The sequence below is a fragment of the Stegostoma tigrinum genome, chromosome 22 (genome assembly GCF_030684315.1).
Source record: "Stegostoma tigrinum isolate sSteTig4 chromosome 22, sSteTig4.hap1, whole genome shotgun sequence".
Lineage (NCBI taxonomy): Eukaryota > Metazoa > Chordata > Chondrichthyes > Orectolobiformes > Stegostomatidae > Stegostoma > Stegostoma tigrinum.
In genome coordinates this window covers 21,708,171-21,727,347 of record NC_081375.1, presented here as the reverse complement: position 1 = coordinate 21,727,347, position 19,177 = coordinate 21,708,171, and the positions used below count along the sequence as shown (strand labels likewise).

The 19,177-nt window shown below is 41.4% G+C and overlaps 1 protein-coding gene across 1 annotated transcript in view; it reads right to left on the bottom strand.

The window, feature by feature from the left end:
• The window catches only part of wipi1 (WD repeat domain, phosphoinositide interacting 1), a 103,994-nt gene extending 85,237 nt beyond the window's left edge, over positions 1-18,757 (bottom strand). Inside the window, exon 1 of the mRNA XM_048554860.2 lies at positions 18,639-18,757. The gene's annotated coding sequence lies outside the window, so the exon portion shown is untranslated. The remainder of the gene's footprint in view (positions 1-18,638) is intronic.
• Positions 18,758-19,177: the final 420 nt, after the last annotated feature.

Below are 19,177 nucleotides of genomic sequence, written 5' to 3'. Positions count from 1 at the left end.
CTTTCATAATAGAGGGATTGAGTTCAAGAGCCGTGAAGTTATGCTCCAGCTATGCAAAAGCCTAGTTCAGCAGCATCTGGAGTATTGTTTCCAGTTCTGGTTTCCTCATTACAGGAAAGGTGTGGAAGCATTGGAAAAGGTGCAGAAGAGATTTACCAAGATGTTGCCTGGAATGGAGGGAAGGTCTTACGAGGAAAAATTGAGAGACCTAGGGATTTTCTCTTTAGAATGACGAAGGATGAGAGGTGACCTGATAGAGGTGTACAAAATGATCAGAGGTATAGATAGCGTAGACAGCCAGAGACTTTTTCCTAGTTAGGAGGTAGTTATTACGTGGGGGCATAGTTTTAAAGTGAGGGGAGGTAGATATAGGGTAGGCGTCAGAGGTAGGCTCTTTAATCAGAGAGTGGTAGTGACGTGGAAGGCATTGCCGGAAAGGGTAATGGAGTCAGTCTCATTAGGGGCATTTAAGCAGCAATTAGATAGGTATATGGGTGATAGTATAAGGTAGGGTGGAGGTTAGATAGACCTTAGGTTTAGGGTAAAAGTTTGGCACAACATTGTGGGCCAAAGGGTCTGTACTGTGCTGTACTGTTGTGTGTTCTAATGCGCAGTGATATCAATAAAGGACGTACTGTGGTAACTATCGAATAGCCCTTCAAAGGCGTCTATAAAACTCGTGATCTGTAGTCTTACGAAGTGTATCAGACACATGGGGATTACCACCCGCAAATTCCCCTTCAAATCACGTACAATCATGGCGTGAAACTATATCACCATTTCTTCGCAGAGACTTAGGTTAAAAATTTGCAACCCTTACTGACAGCATCATGGATACATCTGCACTGGATGGACTGCAGCAGCTCAGAATACATCTTGCTGTTTTCTCAAATGCAATTAAAGATGCCAAGAAGTACTGATCCTGTCAGGAATGCTTGTGTCCCGTGAAAGAGTGAGAACAAAGTGCTAAGTGAACAGGTGCCTTACGTGGATGTATCTGCCAGTCATCATTGGCATCTGCTAGTGTATTTTATTGAGGTGATTTGTCCCATTGGCCCTGTTGATACTGTAACCGAATGTTATGACTTGTGAGTATAAACTGTTGCATTGGTGCTGCTTCTGATTCCACACAACTTAACTATGTTTACTAAGTCAACTGTAAGCAAAGGGTTTTAACTCATCTGCTTCTTTGGCTCAGAAGATCTTTGTGAGCAGGTTATTCATTTTATATTTTAATTGAAACCAGATATCAAAAGTCTAACTTTCTTGGCTTTTCATCTGCTTCCTGCGTACAAACAGTCAGTCTTTGCTGCCAAAATCAGCACGTAATTTAAACTTGCTGCACTGGTTCAAGGATGCAACAAATCAGATGTCTCCTGTTGTTAGTTCATAACTTATTCATTAGGCAATGGGCGCTGTCCTATTGTTTTCCAATAGAGAGGCTTTCTACCCCACAACTGTACAACTGCAAACATCTGTGTAACTCTCTCTAATAGGCAGAATGCCAGTGTTCTGGCCGGTTGCCATTAACGATGTTTTGTTATATGGCGCCTTTAACTAAACAATCTTACCACACAGATGCAAAAGATGCAAAAGACATGGTGAGTAATAACCTGAAAGTAATGATGACCAAAAGTATGGTTGAAGAACTAGACTTTGGGGGTAGTTTACACATGGGAACAGCAGAAACAATGCAGAGGGCTTTAAGAGTAGAAATTCAAAGCATTGTGGCTGAGCCAGCTGCTGTGGGTAGTGGATGAGAGTTTGGAGATGTACAGGAACACAGAGTTAGTAGACAAATGATCTTCAACAGGGGCACTGCTGGAGGAAGTCGGCAGTTTAGAACAAAAGAGAGAAGTGTATTTTTAAACATGAAAAAGGATTTTAAATCCATTGCATTCCAGAATGCAACCAATGCAGAGTGGCAAGAATAGGAATAATTTTTTTCAGTTGTTCTTGAGATTAGACTTTACTGGAATAGTCAGCATTCACAGCACATCCACAGCATTGCTCTTTAGAAGGTGATGGAGATCCATGAACTGCTGCAGTCCCCGTTGTGTAGGTACACCCACCAGGTACAGAGTTCCAGTTATGACCCAGGCAGAATGTGAGCAAAATAGGTTTCAGGTCATTTGAAGTTTGGGATGCTGGTGCTTAGCATTGGCAATTTTGGAGAAACTCTAACATCTAAAATTGACACTAGGTAACTATGAGTTTACAGGTGAGCCAGTGCTGAACACACCAGACAGCACATTAAATGGCTGACATAACCAAGGCAGGTTCCATGTCTTTGTCAGCAACACTTTCAAAAAGTAATAATCAATATGACTCACAAACTCTCATCAACACTGACAATCTCCTGAAGGATTTCAATTCTTTATAGCTGAAAATTCTGCACAACCCCTTTAGCCACTCAGGACAGAACATTACTACTTAAGATGGTTACATTTGCCCCACCAGCAGAGCCAAAAACCTCCTGTTGCCTTCTCAGCTCCTGGTGAATTCATCTGCATCTCAACTGTACTGAACAACTCTCTGCATTTCCCCTGAGGAGTATCCCCAACTCTTGGCTGTGTCTGACTGTTCCTTGTGCTTCTCTGAGCCTGGGATACCCGTGTCCTGTGAATAGCAGCTTTTCAATGGTATAACGCCTTTTCTTCTGGTCTCCCAATGATTTCCCTGCTGTGGTTTCTCTCAGTGGTCTCAGTCGGTATTCTCTCTCAGTCAGTGACATGGGGCTCAGTTTTTATCCTGCCATACCAGGGCCTCTGGCCTTTGTTATCTTGTGTCACTCAACCACACAGGTGCACCGTTACCCTTACATGGTTGGGTCTTTCAGATGTTAAAACAAAATGGGCGCAGATGATACATAGCCCATCATATTTTTGGGCTGTGCCTTAGTCCAGAACTTGCAGCTTATGACGAAATTGAGTCCTTGCTGGAGGCTGGAGCAAGGTGAGATCACATTGCACAACAGGTACTAAACTTCAAATTACTCTTGGTGCTGCATATAAATGACTATCGAAGAAGAAAGACAGAACAGATGAATTTATGGCTAGAGAGATAATGCAGGAGGGAGTGTTTGAGATTTCAAGGACTTTGGGACCAGTTCTGGACGTAATGGAGCCAAATGGTTGGCCCCTGAACAGTCAGGGACCAGTGCCCTTTTGGGTTGGTTTGTTAATGCTGTTGAGAAGAGTTTTGACAGAAAAAAAAAACACATCTGAGAGGAAAAACATGGTGAGCAAAAAATTTGGAAGAGAAATATGGCATGAAAATAAGAAACAGTAAAGTATTATGTGGGGTCCATTTAAGAGAAGTTCAAGTTTACTGCATCTGTGTGAATGCACAAGGCATGGATGGTGGCCTATAGGTACCATGGGAATATGATGTGGTAATATTGGAGACCAGGCTGAAAGAAATGTCAGATGAGTTACTGACTATTCCTGGATACACTGCCCTATATTTTACAGTTAGTAGAAAGGTGGTGGTAATTTCTGTTTACCATGTTTAGAGATGCAAAGTTTTCCGAGCTGGTTGCGGTGAGATTTTCAAATTGTTCCCGCAGTATGACCACCAATAAGGGCATCACTGAGGCACTGCAACAAGGTGCAATCCCAGCAAGGCCAATGACCCCTTAAAATCAGGCTCCAACTCAAAGGCAGATGAATGTTTGTTATGATTTTAAATATTTGTAGGCAATTTAAATAGTTGCTTTTACAAAAACTTTCATAATTATTTAAACACTTCTAAATGCTTAAAATGTTTATCAACTTTTAATTATTGTTAAACACTTTAACAAACATTGACTAATCAGTACATTCCTGTGAAAGCATTTGAACTGCCTTTGTTTTAAAGGAACTGCATTGTCCACAGTGAACCTTAAAACAATCAGCAAAAAGTGCACGTGGCATTACTATTAAATACATTCTGAACCGCATCTCATACTAATAATACAAAAATCATGTCCCCTATCTTTGCTACTCTGAAACAAAATGAAAACTAGCCAAAGTGGTTCAAAACTTTCTTTCTGGTCTCCCTACTCTTCAAACCTTCATAGAGAAAGGATGTGCAAAAACTAGGATTTACAATCCTTATTCTATGTGAACACACAGTGCTTTCAGAAAACAAGGGCCTCATTTCCTTTGATTTGAAATTTGCGTCAGACTTCACTGTTCGAGTTGAATGTCTTGTTCTCAAACATGAATAAATCAAGTGACCATTCAGACTCACATAATGAATCCTCTTCATTCATTATAGATTGATCTTTGTATTTGTCTTTTGTTTGTTGTACTGGGCAAGGAGTTTCTTGAATTATATCTTGAGTGAGTGCACCAATAATTAATAATTTACTTGTCCTGACTGAAAATGTAAAATGATTTCTTAGAAATCAACTCTTCTGCCTGAGCTCACATATCTTTTAAATGTGATTAAGATTTCAATCTTGCTACTTACATTTAACAGCTATGAATCATTTGTCTGTATTTCTTGGTGTTTGAGTGACCGCAATGAGGCAGAGCAGACATAATGAAAAGGAAATCATTTGTTTATGTTTTGTACGGTTATTTTAACTGCAGACTGGTAGCCGCTTACAAAAATGTAACAACCTCAGTTTGTCACTTAGTATTTTCTTACATATCTGTACATTCGGAAACAGCAAAATAAAAATTTGACTATTGAACAGATTGATTAATTTTGTTAATATGATATTTCATAGTGACCACGAGTGCAAAATCTATCTAATTGATATATTCATTTAAAAGCAAATATCAGTTACCGATGAGGCGATGCAATACAGGGTATATCATGCTGTGCTACGGTCAGCATGGCAGTGGGCTGTCAGATGGTGCAATGCTGTGTAGCGAGTCTAGATTATTAATTACAAATGCATATTTGTAATGAATCGTATGATGTCAAAATGCCCCAGAAATATTTTAAATACATGTTTGGTTAATGAACTGAGAGATGGAGGCCTTAGTGTTGAAAAACATTGTTGTTTTACTGAATTTTGGTACATTTTGGGCATTGTAGAGAGGTTATGTGCAGTTTGACTGTTTATCGTCGCTCCTACACTACCCCCACTACAATAGCCAACAATGATCCAGTTCCACTGATGTAATAAATTATAGCGTCATATTGTTTCTTCCCCTCCCAAAACATACACATATACAAAGGAAGAGAGTTATTATTATTTTGACTACAATGGGCATTGTCAATCAACATAGAATATTTGAATCTTAGATGTATGACTAATATCCTGTATCTATTTTCAGAGAACTTGTAAACATAATTGAGTTTGTGAGGTTTTTGAAAGATTCAAACTTCCTTCATAAACCTTTTTGGGAGATGGCGAGGGACTGGGCAAACTTAGTTTGAGAATCAGAAAGTAACCTGCAGATCCTGTAATGGCTAATCCACTTCCATTAGCTGTATAGTAAATCCAGCATTACATGGAGGCCCAAACTCCTCCAGTACAGATCCCTGACTCTTTATACAGTGCCTCATCAGTTTTATCATCCAAGTGGTCCTTCTGAGTTCACAATTGAACTTCCTGATTTCAATACAGGTGTAGGCCAGAAGCTGCCTTACCATTCTGACCCTCAGTGGAGGTAAATATTTCAGCATTTACCACTATTGGGGCAGCAACATTCAGCCCAAGGTGTTCTGGAAAGATAGGAATGGGAAAAAAAAAGTGTGGCAGTATTGTGTAAGCAAAATCTTACAGTGTTGGAGTGGGAGAAAGTGAATATCCCATGGTGTCAGAGGCAAGATTTATTTGGTTAAACAAAGGAATCTAAGAAACAACAGAAGTACACAATTGGGTGTTATGTAAAGGCTACCAACTACTGGAAAAACATTGAGGAATAAAGTTGCAAGGAAATTGTTATGAGGTGCGCCATTATTAATGGTGTAAGGGGCTTATAGTATTGGTAAAAATCTGTAGCTTGGGTTGTGGATGAGTTTGTTGACTTAATCGCTGAGCTGGCTTGTTTTTGTTCAGATGTTTTATCACCGCGCTAGGTAACATCACCAGTGGAGCCTCCGATGAAGCGATGTTATTCTACTGAGCTTGGAATTTATACTGTCTGGCCTGTTATGGTGAGTACTGTCATTTCCAGTTTTGATCGGTATGGGTTTGTATATGGGGTCCAATTCTATATGTTTGTTGATTGAAGTATGGGTGGAGAACCATATCTCTAGAAATTCCTGTGTGTGTCTATGTTTGACTTGGGTTACTATGGTTACTTTGTCCCAGTTAAACTGATGGCCTTCATTGTCTGAGTACATCAATGTTAAGGAGAGTTCATCATGCCATTTTGCTGCTCGCTGATGTTCATGCATTCTGAATGCTAGTTTCCTTCTTGTCTGCCTGATGTTATATTTGTGGCAGTCATTGCATGGTATTTTGTAAACCATGTTAGTTCTGCAAGCTTTGGGAATGGGCCTTTAATCTTTTTAAGTGTTTGTCATAGAGTGGCTGTGGGCTTGTGGGCCACTATGATTCCTAGTGGACTTGGGAGTTTTGGTGTCAGTTCTGATGTGTTGCTGATGTAGGGAAGTGTGATAAATGTGTTATGTCATGCAGTGTCATCCTGTTATTGTGTAATGTAGGCAACTGTGGATGACGTTGTGGGGATATCCGTTTAAGGCAAAGATCTTGTATAAGTGTTCTTCCTCTTCCCAGCATAGTTCTGGAGTGTTGCAGTATGTCCTGGCCCGTTTAAACAGTGTCCTAATGCAGCTTTGTTTGTGGATGTTGGGGGGTTTGCTGTGGAAGTTGAGGATTTGATCTGTCTGGGTTGCTTTTCAGTTTACTGAGGTTTGGAATTCCCCATTTGTCAGTCGTTCTACCTTAACATCCAGAAACAGAAGGTGGTTGTTGGTTTCTTCTTCCCTTGTGAATTTAATCCCTGTGAATTTGCTATTAATGAGGTGGTGAAAGGTTTTTTCTTAGTCTGGTAGGACATGTACAGTGGGCTTCCCAGGGGCTGGTGTTAATATTTATTTGAACAATGTTGATGACCTAGGATGGTAGCTTTCTGCAATGTGGGCTATGGTGAGATGAATCGTAGAATTGGACCTGATGTTCAGCAAAGCCAATCTCAAAGTTGAGATCATCTCACTGCATCTTGTTCGATTGGCAAGCTTTGTCTGTGGTGAGATTCTTGCTAGGCAGCTGTGAATACCCAACCAGTTATTGCTTGCTAAATACCTGATTAGCAGTCCAAGCAGTTGTCTCTTTCTGCCTGAATGGGGCATCTTACTCCTCAAATGAGAGAGTGGAAGTTGTTATGGAAGGTGGAAGTGACTGGTATTGCTGTCACTGTTGGTGCAGGAGGAGAAGTTTTCTGAGTGAGTGAGTGAGTAGGTCACCCAGTGGCAATGCAGGATTATGAGAATCAAGGGTGTGGGGTGGATGAGGGCAAGTTGGAAAGATTTTGCAGGCAATAGTGAGATTGGTAGAGCTTGAGCCTGGGTGGAATGTGGGTCCAGTAGCAGAGATAGAGTGAGTGACAGGTTTTAGAAAGAAGATGGTGGAAATGGACCCTGACTGTCTTTCTATAATGCTGCACATTCCTCCTGAGGCTGGAAACTGTGCTAAACCTCGGACCAAACTTCCTCCTGCTATACAACCATCAGTGGAGGCCACAATAGCAGACAATGCCAGGCTGGGCTGAGGTTGCCACGCAGTTTAGGAAAGCATCCAGCCTCAGGAAGAATGCCCAGTATTATAGGAAGAAGATCAGTGTTGTTTTCCCACATCTTCTTTCCAATACTTCGCGCTCTCTTATCACAGTCTATAAGTTTAATAAGGTGGCTTAAAGGAAATTGGTGATGCTCAATCAATTCTATCGTTCCATTTGCAAACCATGAAAAAATAGTTTGGCTTCATTCTCACAGTGGAAAAGAGTTGAAAAAGACTTCAGTCTAAATTAGCTTTAAAGTTTAATATGTTTTATATTGATCTGAAATTTGCTGAAGTTAATTTTTACTTTTCAAACTAAGCAGCTGTTCCAGCCATTGCGTGTGTTCGTTTGGCTGCAGAGCACACTTGCCATGTGGATTTATCCCTTGTGTTTTCTTCCCCTCCCCTACCTCACAAGAATTCTGTTTGCAATTCACTCTGTTGGCAAGGCTCAGTGCAACCACATTTGATTTGGAGAGAGAATACTGTTTGCACTAGGCAGTTATGTACGGTACCATTAAATAAATGCTACATTACACAATTGATGTGATGAATGTGACTGATGGTGAGTCATCACTTCAACATTGATAGACACCATGAAAGTCAGCTCAAGAATAACAAAATACACCAGGGCAAACAGATGTTTCTGTTTCAATAGCAAAAGAAGAAAGTTACCAAAAACAAAGTAAGAGCATTTTTAACTTAATGATTTGAAACATAGTAAAGTCAAAATTTACATATTCATTATGAGCCAATAATTTAGCCATGACTTTTCATTTGTTCAATCTCAGGATGTGGGTAACACTCGGTACGCCAACATTTACTGTTCATCTTTAATGGCTCTAGAGAAGGTGGTGATGAGCTTCCTTCATGAACCACTGCAGCCTTGGTGTAATAGCCACAGTACTGTAGGGAAAGGGCATCCAGGATAATGGTCCAGTGAGAGTGAAGGAATAATAATATAGTTCCAAGTCAAGACTGTATGTGGCTTGGAGGGGAACTTACAAGGAGTGGTTTTCCCATGTGGCTTGTACCCTTTTGATTCTAGGCTGGAGAGGTCACCGTTTGGAAAGTACTGATTCTCCAGCTGAGGATGAGGCAGAATGCACTTGGTAGGTGATAGTGTTTACATGCATATGTTTGATCTATGAACATGCAAATTAGGAGCAGAAGTAGGCCATTCAATCTTGCCCCGTCATTCAATAAGATCATGGCCAAACTCTGTATTCTAAATTCCATACTCCCATCTTTCTCTGACAACTTTTGACTCCCTTCCCTATCAATTACCTATCTACCTCCAGCTTTAAAATATTCAAAGGCCATCCAGTATGGCCTTCTGAGTTCCCAGGAGTTACAATTCTCTGAGAGAAATCTTTCCCTTTATTTCTGGCCCATCCACTGTACCCGTTGTGGCTTCCTCTACACTGAGGAAACCAAGCGGAGGCTTGAGGACCATTTTGCAGAACACCTCTGCTCAGTTCGCAATAAACAACTGCACCTCCCAGTTGCAACCCATTTTAATCCCCCCTCCCATTCCTTAGACGACATGTCCATCCTGGGCCTCCTGCAGTGCCATAATGATGCCACCTGAAGGTTGCAGGAACAGCAACTCATATTCCGCTTGGGAACCCTGCAGCCCAATAGTATCAATGTGGGCTTCACAAGCTTCAAAATCTCCCCTTCCCCCACTGCATCCCAAAACCAGCCCAGCTCATCCCCTCCCCCCACTGCATCCCAAAACCAGCCCAGCTCTTCCCTGCCTCCCTAACCTGTTCTTCCTCTCACCCATCCCTTCCTCCCACCTCAAGCCGCACCTCCATTTCCTACCTATTAACCTCACTCCTTGACCTGTCCATCCTCCCCGGACTGAACTATCCCCTCCCTACCTCCCCACCTATACTCTCCTCTCCACCTATCTTCTTTTCTCTCCATCTTCGGTCCGCCTCCCCCTCTCTCTCCCTATTTATTCCAGAACCCTCACCCCATCCCCCTCTCTGATGAAGGGTCTAGGCCCAAAAGGTCAGCTTTTGTGCTCCTGAGATGCTGCTTGGCCTGCTGTGTTCATCCAGCTCCACACTTTGTTATCTTGTGACCTCTGATTTTGTCCTGTTGTTCAGGGCTAAGGAAACATCCTTTCCATGTCCATCTTGTCAAGACCATTCACAATCTTATATGCTGCAATCAAATCACCCCTTGCTCTGCTGAACTCTAATGAAAATAAATCCAGCCCTTTCAAGTCTTTCTTCAGAAAACAACCTGTTCAGCTCAAATAGCAATCTAACAAGCCCCTTGTGAACTGCCTCCAATGTGCAGAGATGTGTCCTCATCAATGCGCTGAATAACTGAAGCATAACCTTGCAGCTTGTGGCGGGGGCGTTGATGGCTTGGTGATATTATTGCTGGACTGTTAAACCAGAGACCCGATAGCGTTCTGGGGACCCAGGTTCAAACCCCGCCATGGAAGATGGTGGAATTTGAATTCAGTAAATATATCTGGAATTAAAAGTCTAATGAAGACTGTAAATCTATTCTTGATTGTCGGAAAAACTCATCTGCTTCACTAATGTCCTTTAGGGAAGGAAACTGCCATCCTTACCTGGTCTGGCCTACAAGTCACGCCAGGCCCACAGCAATGTGGTTGACCGTTGACTGCCCTCTGGGCAATTAGGGATGAGCAATAAATGCTGCTTAGCCAGCAATACCCTCATCCCATGAAAGAAAAGAGAAAAAAACTTGGTATATTCAATTCCTCTCATAATAAAGGCTACCATTCCATTAGCCTTCCTGATTACATGATGTAGCTGCAAACTAACCTTCTGTGATTCATGCACTAGAGAATCTAGATCCCTCTGTACCTTGGAATTCTGCAGTTGTTCTTCATTAAATAATCCTCTGCCTTTTCATTTTGTTGCCAAAGTGAACAATCTTTACATTTTCCCACATTCTGCTCTATCTGCCAGATATTTACTTATGCATTAGGCCTATCTATATTGATCTGCATCCTTGTTATGTCACCTTCACAACAAATTTTCCCACTTAATTTTGCGTCATCTCAACATTTAGCCACCATATCTTTGATCCCCCTCAACAAGTCACTGATATAAAAGATTGATCTAAAAAATTGAAGACCAAGCCCAGACTCAAGTGGGATTCCACTCGTCACATACTGCCAATCTAAAACTGACCTATTTATGCATAATCTCTGTTTTCTGTCAGCCAGCAACTTATTTTCATGCTATTTTCTTATCTCCTATTCATTGAGCTTCTACTTTACGCAATAACCTTTTATAAGGAACCTTGACAAATCAGACCAGTACATCAATGGTAACAAAGTGTGAAGCTGGATGAACACAGCAGGCCAAGCAACATCTCAGGAGCATCTCCTGAGATGCTGCTGGGTCTGCTGTGTTCATCCAGCTTCACACTTTATTATCTTGGATTCTCCAACATCTGCAGTTCCCATTATCACAGTACATCAATGGGCTCCTATTTATTGTTACTGCATGTTACTTCCTCAAAGAATCCCAATGAACTATTTATTCATAATTTCCCTTCCACAAATCTATGCTGACTCTTCCTGACTACCTTGTGTTTACCCAAGTGCCCCCTTATAACCTTCATAATGATCAGTTCTGATAGTTTCCTGTGACAGATGTCAAGCTAACTTGCCTATAGTTTTCTGTTTTCTGCCTTTCTCCCTTTGCAAATAGAAGGTTTACCTTTGATACTTTCTGGTCTAAACGAATCCTTCCAGAACCTGTTAAATTTTGGAAAATCAATGCAAGGTATATGCTACCTCTTTTAAGATGCTAGAATGTAGTCTGTCAGGAGGTGGAGACCAATTAACCTGCAGACCAATCAGTTTGGTGAGTATGATTTTCCAAGTGATTGTCATCTGATCTCATGAGACTTCATGAGGCTTGAGGTCAAAATTAAGGGCCTCCATGGCAATTCTGTCCTGTTTCACTGTGCCTCCACTTAAGATTGGCCAGACTTGCTGATGATACAGGACATACCCAATGATAGTAATGCTGGTGACTGTGAAATATCTATGAAGTAGAATTCAACAGGTGTGATCATATCAGCCTGTTGCTTGATTAGACAGTGGAGCACTCCTACGGTTTTGGCACATAATTGTTGGTGAGGAAGAGTTTGCAGAGTAAATAGGGTTGGGTTTGCTTTGGTCTTTCCTGGTTGATGCTTGGAGGTTCATCCAGTTTCATTAGTTTTCTCATTCTTCAAATGACTAAGGTGTGAAGCAATTTCATAGATTAGATTAATTAATAATAATATGACTAAAGAGTTTCCAAACTTTTGAGGACTCTGGTGAGAGAAATGTGAGAAATTCTTCACAGTACATTTGTGGTCAAGTGTGAAATAATTGACGCACACTTCTACACACAAAAAAACACACTCTAAATTCACCTTAATAAACATATTAAACACGACCCCATATACATTCCACTACGAAGGAAAACTGGAAGTGAGGCAATTCATCTCAACCGACTCCACAGTCTAAAAACCAGGCGGGAAAACACACCGACACTTCATCAGAGGCCGCACTGAGGATGTTACCCAGCAGCGTAACGAAACGTCTGCAAAACAACAAACCAGCTCAGCAATCCAACCAACCTCAACACCCATAACCCGAGCTACAAATCTACTCCAAAACCTTAGAAATGCACCTTCCCACAGAATGGTGAGGTCACAATTATTGCATTTCTATCATGAAGGTGGACAATATTAATCAGGTGGTTACTTACCTATTTTTGCTGCATTTTGGATCTCACTCTAAGAGTTAAATTTAACAATTTTATTACAATAACAATCAATAACATTTTCTCCTATAATGTCTCTTGAATATATGCTCTATAAAGACCATGAGAAATGGGAACAGGAATATGTTGCTTGGCTCCTCAAGCCTGCCCTGCCATTCATAAGATCATGGCAGATCCAACATTCTTCATATCCATCCCTTGCCCTTTCCCCATAACCTTTAATTCCCCTTCTACTCATCTCAACTTAAATGTACACAAGGGCTCTGCCCTCACAACTGACACTCTATGGTGAGGAGTTCCAAAGATTCACAACCCTCTGAGAGAAGAAATTCCTTCTTATCTCAGTCTTAAATTGGTGCCCCTTAATTCTAAGACTGTGCCCTCTTTTCCTAGACTTTCCTGCGAGGGGAAACATACTCCCAACATTTGCTCTGTCTAGCTCCTTAAGAATCCTTTGTTTCAATGAAATCACCTCTTAAACCTTCAAATTTCAGGAGGTGGAGTTCTGACCTGTTTAACCTTTACTCCTAAGACAATCCCTCCATAACAGGGATCATCCTAGTGAGCCTTCTCTGAACTGTCTCCAATTAAATAATATCTTTCTTTAAATGAGGGGACCAAAATTGCTCACAGTATTCCAGATGTGGTTTTACAGTTACGGCAAGACTTCCCTACACTTATAGTCCAAACCGCTTGAAATAAGGGCCAACATTCCATTAGCCTTCCTGCTTACCTGCTGCACCTGTGTGCTTGCTTTTTACATTTCATAGACAATCACCTCCAAATCCCTTTAAGCTAGAGATTTCACATTCATTTACAAGAAACTCATTACCTCAGTCAGTTCAAGTTGACCTGGATCTTAGTTGGCTGAATATTCTTTTATTGACAGGTTTGTAACTGTTCTCACCACTTTACAGATTCCCTCTTTACCCCCAATCCTTACAACCTCCCTTTCTTCTCCTTTTCAGTTGTCCTCTTCCCAGCTCTTGTAGCCTTTCCCTTTCCCCACCTTCCCGCTGCCTCCCCATCTCTCCCTATACTCTTCAAACCTCCCTTCTTGCTATTCCCCCATTTCAACCTCCCTGCTCCCCACACCAGACTCCCCATCTTTATCTACTTCAGCCTTGGAGCCGTTTTCTTCTCCTCAATCCCTGAAGGAACTCCATATTCTCTGCAAACAACCTGGGACTACTTTGTTCTTCCCCACAAACTGTTGGTTCCTCACTCCCCAAGCCCATTGAAAGTCCTGATAGATGATCACGGAAAAAAATTATTGATCACTTTGATACGAGTCTTTATGTTTCACGGAAGAGGAAGACTGAAGGGATGAAAACCAGAAACCTTGGAGGAGTAGACACAAAGCTGGATGATGAGGGCATTACGGATTTTGGCGAGGGGAGTGGGGCTGCAAGGTGAGTTTAACTTGACATACAGTTTAAGATTTTTGTTGACATAGGAATATTAAGAATCTCTTTTTACATTCATAGCATTCAAAAGAATATGAATTTTGATAGGTTTATGGTCTGTTCTTGTCTAACTTAATACATTGAGGTAAATTTTGGACTGCTTAACCTTTTGGACGAATACCTTGGAATGTTTACCCAAGGTGCATTTACAAGCCTTTGAGAGTAACTAAAATCAATCTGCCCACTGGAAGGACGCTCGATTCAAATGACGTCAGTGTTCAGATCAGTGTTTTATTCAAAGGCGTGCTGTTCTTGTGGTCAAGTCCCTACATCACTCTGCATTCTTTTGGAATATCACATTGGTGAACTGAGCAGAGGAAACATTTGATGGCTATATTCATCCTGTTTACTCAGAGAGATCAGAAATAAAATCATTTGTGCACAGTTCAAAAAGATAGCTTGGACCTTGCAGCATGATTCAATGTTCATTGTTTTGTCGAGAATTGTTCCACCCATTAAAAAAGCAAATTATTGAAGGTATATTGTGGGGTGTGTGGAGAGGGTGCAGAAAAAATTAATAAGTATATTATCAAGACTGGGGAGTTTCACGTATAAGGACAGTTTGAATAAGCTGGGATTTTATTTCCTGGAGTTTAGGAGATTGAGGAGTGACCATATGGGGGTTTATAAAATCATGAGGGACGTAGATAAGATGAATAGCCTGTAGTGATTGTAATGAGGTCAGCCAGGTGGACCTCATAGAATATGAGTTCCCCGAACTGGACTGTTAACGTGGTCTAATCAGGGAACCTTGGCTGACAGATATAAACAGGAATGTCAGAGGTTGTGTTCACCCTGAGAGCTGGCTCTGAGGAAGCTGGATCAATGTCAAGGACTCTCTGTATGTAAATAAAAGGTGACTTGGTGGTGGGGCATGGGCCTTTATGGGATTATTTCATTGCCAAAGCCTTTTGGCCGGGTAGGGAAGTCTAAAACTGGAGGGTATAGGTTTAAGGAAAGAGGGGAAAGATTTAAAAGGGATCTGAGAGGCAGCCTTTTCACACAGAGAGTGATGTGCAAATGGAATGAGCTGCCAGAGGAAGTGTAGAGACAAATACAATTACAACTACATTTACAATTACATTTAAATGACATTTGAAGAGGTACGTGACAAGGTAAAGTTTAGAGGGATATGGGCCAATACAGGCAAATGGGACTAGTTCACTTGTGGAAACCAGGTTGGCATGGGAGAGTTGGATCAAAGGGATTGTTACTGTGCTGTATGACTCTATTTGTGCATTTTGTCAAGAATATGGCCAAGGTGCTTTTCTTTGGTGTGTTGTTCATCAAGGAGAACTTTCATCTGTCCTTTCAAATCCAACTAAGTCCAACACATTTCCAAGGTCTGTCGTATCTGGGTAGGGTGATAGAGGGTGTGGCCATCAGAAATTCACAAGCTTAATTTTGAGATAACTCTCCCAGGCATGAGACAAAACCACACATCATTTTTCCTGCCCCAGCAACGCAAATTGCAATGAGCCACTGCACAAGGCAGCCAGGGTTGGGGATTGGGGGATAGATATTAAAGGAATATAAGTAACCTAAAGGCTGGAGTTCATATCCAGAGCCTAGAGTGAAGATATACTGAGGACCAAAAGAGAGAAATAGAAGGATTCTATGAGCACCTGTCTCTCCACAGGGAGATCCCTTGGCTGAAATCATCATTTTCCAGGCAGTGTTAGTGTCAGAATAAACCATACACAGACTGAAACAGATGCTTGGGTGACATGATTTCCTGCCTTGTCATTTTATGTTTCTAAAGTAGGAATGAGTCATGCATTTCAATGATTTTGACTGTCTAAAAGTTATTTCAGGCGCTTTGTGCTTTCCAAGTCCTGGAACAGATTTTTAAGTATGAATTTAGCAAATGACTTTAGAAGTGTTACCATGTTGGTTTTCCTTCCATGAGCCAATGCTGTTTTCAATGCATAGCTGAGCAGCGGGAACAGAAAATCCAATTTTCAATATTCTTCACATCCTGAATGACCAAAACTCAGCCAAGGCAACAGACAGGCACTTTTCAAATACTGCTGGGTTAGAGAGGAATAACTGACATGATTTCAACATCTGACCTCAAAGCAACGACTGACAACATGATCAGTTTTGGATATGATACCCCTTCATGTAGAAGAGAGTAGACTGCTGACACTACTGTTTGAACCAATGAAGCATGAGCATTTGCAACAGGTGTTCAGAGGCTGTTGCTGTACATGGAAGTTTTGTACCATCTTACATCATTTGTGCTTCTACATACATAAAGTAGGGATTGAGAAGCAGGTGACTGAGGAGCAGAGTGGGTTGGGGGTTGTAGTTGATTCAGGATACACACTACATAGTCATTCACTATTGGCAATGGTACATTATGTTGTCACATAAAACATCAAATAGACAATTACGTTAAAGCACTAAAACAGAGTTCATTCATATTAACAATGTTCAGTTGTCTAAAGGGTTATAGATTACATATTAAGATAAATTCTATTCCTGCTTCTGCTTCGGTTGCATTAGCATCACAAAATAACATCCATATGGAGCTAAAACATATACTTGTGGTTAGTGCAGCAGAACTGTGGAAATAATAGTAGCTGTGATAATCAAAGCTTATATAGACTTTCTAAATATGGGCTTCAAGCAATGGGACTGTGGCAGCTTGTTCCACTGTGGGATTATCTTAAAAAGAAAAGTTGTGGATGCATCATCTTAGAAACACATGGTTTTGTACTTGTTTGCGTGACTGTCTGATACTTTGTCATCACCAGAGGGTCCAAAGTACTTGTATCTGTCTTGTATCATCAACAGTATATTCCATATTTTATAGAACATGGTCACTCGCACTTCTATTCCACATCTTTGATCAGGATGTGACACTAGTGTATCCCCCATTCTGATATGTGCAGAATGAGCAGCAAGTCTCTGGATTGCTAGAGACACTGGATACTGTGAAGGTTTTGGGCCCTGACACCATTCTGGCAATAGGACTGAAGACTCATGCTCAAAAACTTGCCTCCAATCAGGATGCTCAAGTACAGCAACAACACCAGCTTCTATCCATGCGGAAAATGGCCCAACTATGTTCTGTACACCAAAAAACAGGAAAAGTGCCACCCAAAACAATTATCAGTCTACTCTCAATCATCAGTAACTTGATGGAAGCTACTATCAACAATACTTTCAAACAGCACTTTCTTAGTAATGAGTCACCTGCTCAGTGGCATCCAGTTTGGGTTCCACTAGGACCACTGAGCCCCTGACCTCATGACAGCCTTGGTTCAACAATGGACAAAAGAGCTGAATTCCAGAGCTGGGGTGAGAGGGATTGCCCTTGACACTAAGGCTGCATTTGACTGAGTGTGGCTTCAAGTAGCTTGAGAAAAACTAGTCACTGGGTGGAGTCATACCAAGCTCATAGGAAGATGGTTGTGGCTGTTAGAGGTCAATCCACAGTCCCAAGCCGAACTGCAGGAGTTTCTCAGTCTAATGTCCCAGGTCCAAATATCTTCAGCTGCTTCATCATTGATCTTCCCTCCATCATAAGGGCAGAAATGAGGATGTTCACCAATGGTTGCAGAGTGTTCAACACTATTCACAACTCCTCGAATACTGGAGCAGTCCATGTATTGTGCCTCAGTGGTTAACGCCACAACCTCAGCGCCAAGCAACTGAGTTACATAGAACATAGAACATTGCAGCACAGTACAGGCCCTTCGGCCCTCGATGTTGTTCAATTCTAGCCTTGGGCGACTTTCTATGTGGAGTGCGCACATTCTCCCTGCGTCTCTGTGGGCTTCCTCCAGGTGCTCCAGTTTCCTCCCACAGTCCAAAGATGTGTAGATTGGGTGGATTGACCATCTAAATTGCCTATAATGTCCACAGATATGTAGATTAGGTGGATTAGCCATAGGAAATGCAGGGTCACAGTGATAGGGCAGGAAGGGTGAGTCTGTGTGAGATGCTTTTCAGAGAGTCAGTGTGGACTGTTTCCACACTGTAGGGATTCAATGTTCAAATGCAACAAGCTTTGGACTGACAAGTATAAAGTGACATTAGTGGCAGTCCTGTGCCAGGAGATGACCATATCTGACAAGAGAGAATCTAATCATCATCCCCTGATATTTAACACTAAACCCAGTAACAACATCCTTGGCGTTACTGTTGACCACAAATTCATTTGGACTAGTCAGATAAATACTTTGACTACAAAAGCAGGTCAGAGGCTTGGAATTCTACCGCAGTTAACCCACCTCTGACGGCTCAAAGCCTGTCCACTATTGAAAGGCACAAGTCAGGAGTGTGATGGAATACTCACTACTTGCCCGGATGGGTGCAGCTCCAACAACACTCAAGAAGCTTGACACCATCCAGGATAAAGCAGCCTGCTTGACTGGTACCACATGAACTAACATCCCCTCTCTCCACCACCGACGCTCAGTACCAACATGTTCACCATCTACAAGATGCACTGTCAAAATTCATCATGGCTCTAAGACAGTACCCAACCCCACAACCACTTCCATCTAGAAAGACAAAGACAACAGATTCACGGGAACACGTCTACCTGCAAGCCCCCCTCAAAGACACACACCATCCTGACTTGGAAATATATCACCATTCCTTCACTGTGTTGGATCAAAACGCTATACTTCTCTCTCAAGTGGCAGTGAGGTTCTACCTGCACAAAACCTACAGTGGTTCAGGAAGGCAACTCACCATCGCCTTCTCAAGGGCAAGTAGTGATGAGCAATAAAAGCTGGCTCAGCCTGTATTGTCCACATTCCATGAGAGAATAAGTTACTAAAAAGGGCAGATCCAAGTTTATAATGTGCCCCGATTTCATATTGTGACACTTTAACAAGAATTTTCCAGTGAGCAACTTTGTTAAAGGCTTCTGAGTAATTGCCATGTGATACTAAATAAACAGCTGGTTATAAGTAGATAACAGAGTTAGGCCCTTGTATCTGTGGTATTTTCACAGCTTTGCTCCTCCCTGATTCTAGAATCAGTCCCTAAATGATAACAACTTGATCATGTATATTCAGCATTCATCTGCTAGTGTTGTGTTAAATTGGAACTATGACTTGCATTTACTGTTCAGATCTGGTCATTTAAAGGTCACATTTAAATGAAAAAAAAATTCAACTGCCCAATCATCAGGAAAAGTAATATAAATTGTATGACAAAGTGAAAAAATTAGTGATTATCTTTTGTACGTAGTTTGAACAAATCAATTTTGAATTAAGAGACGATAG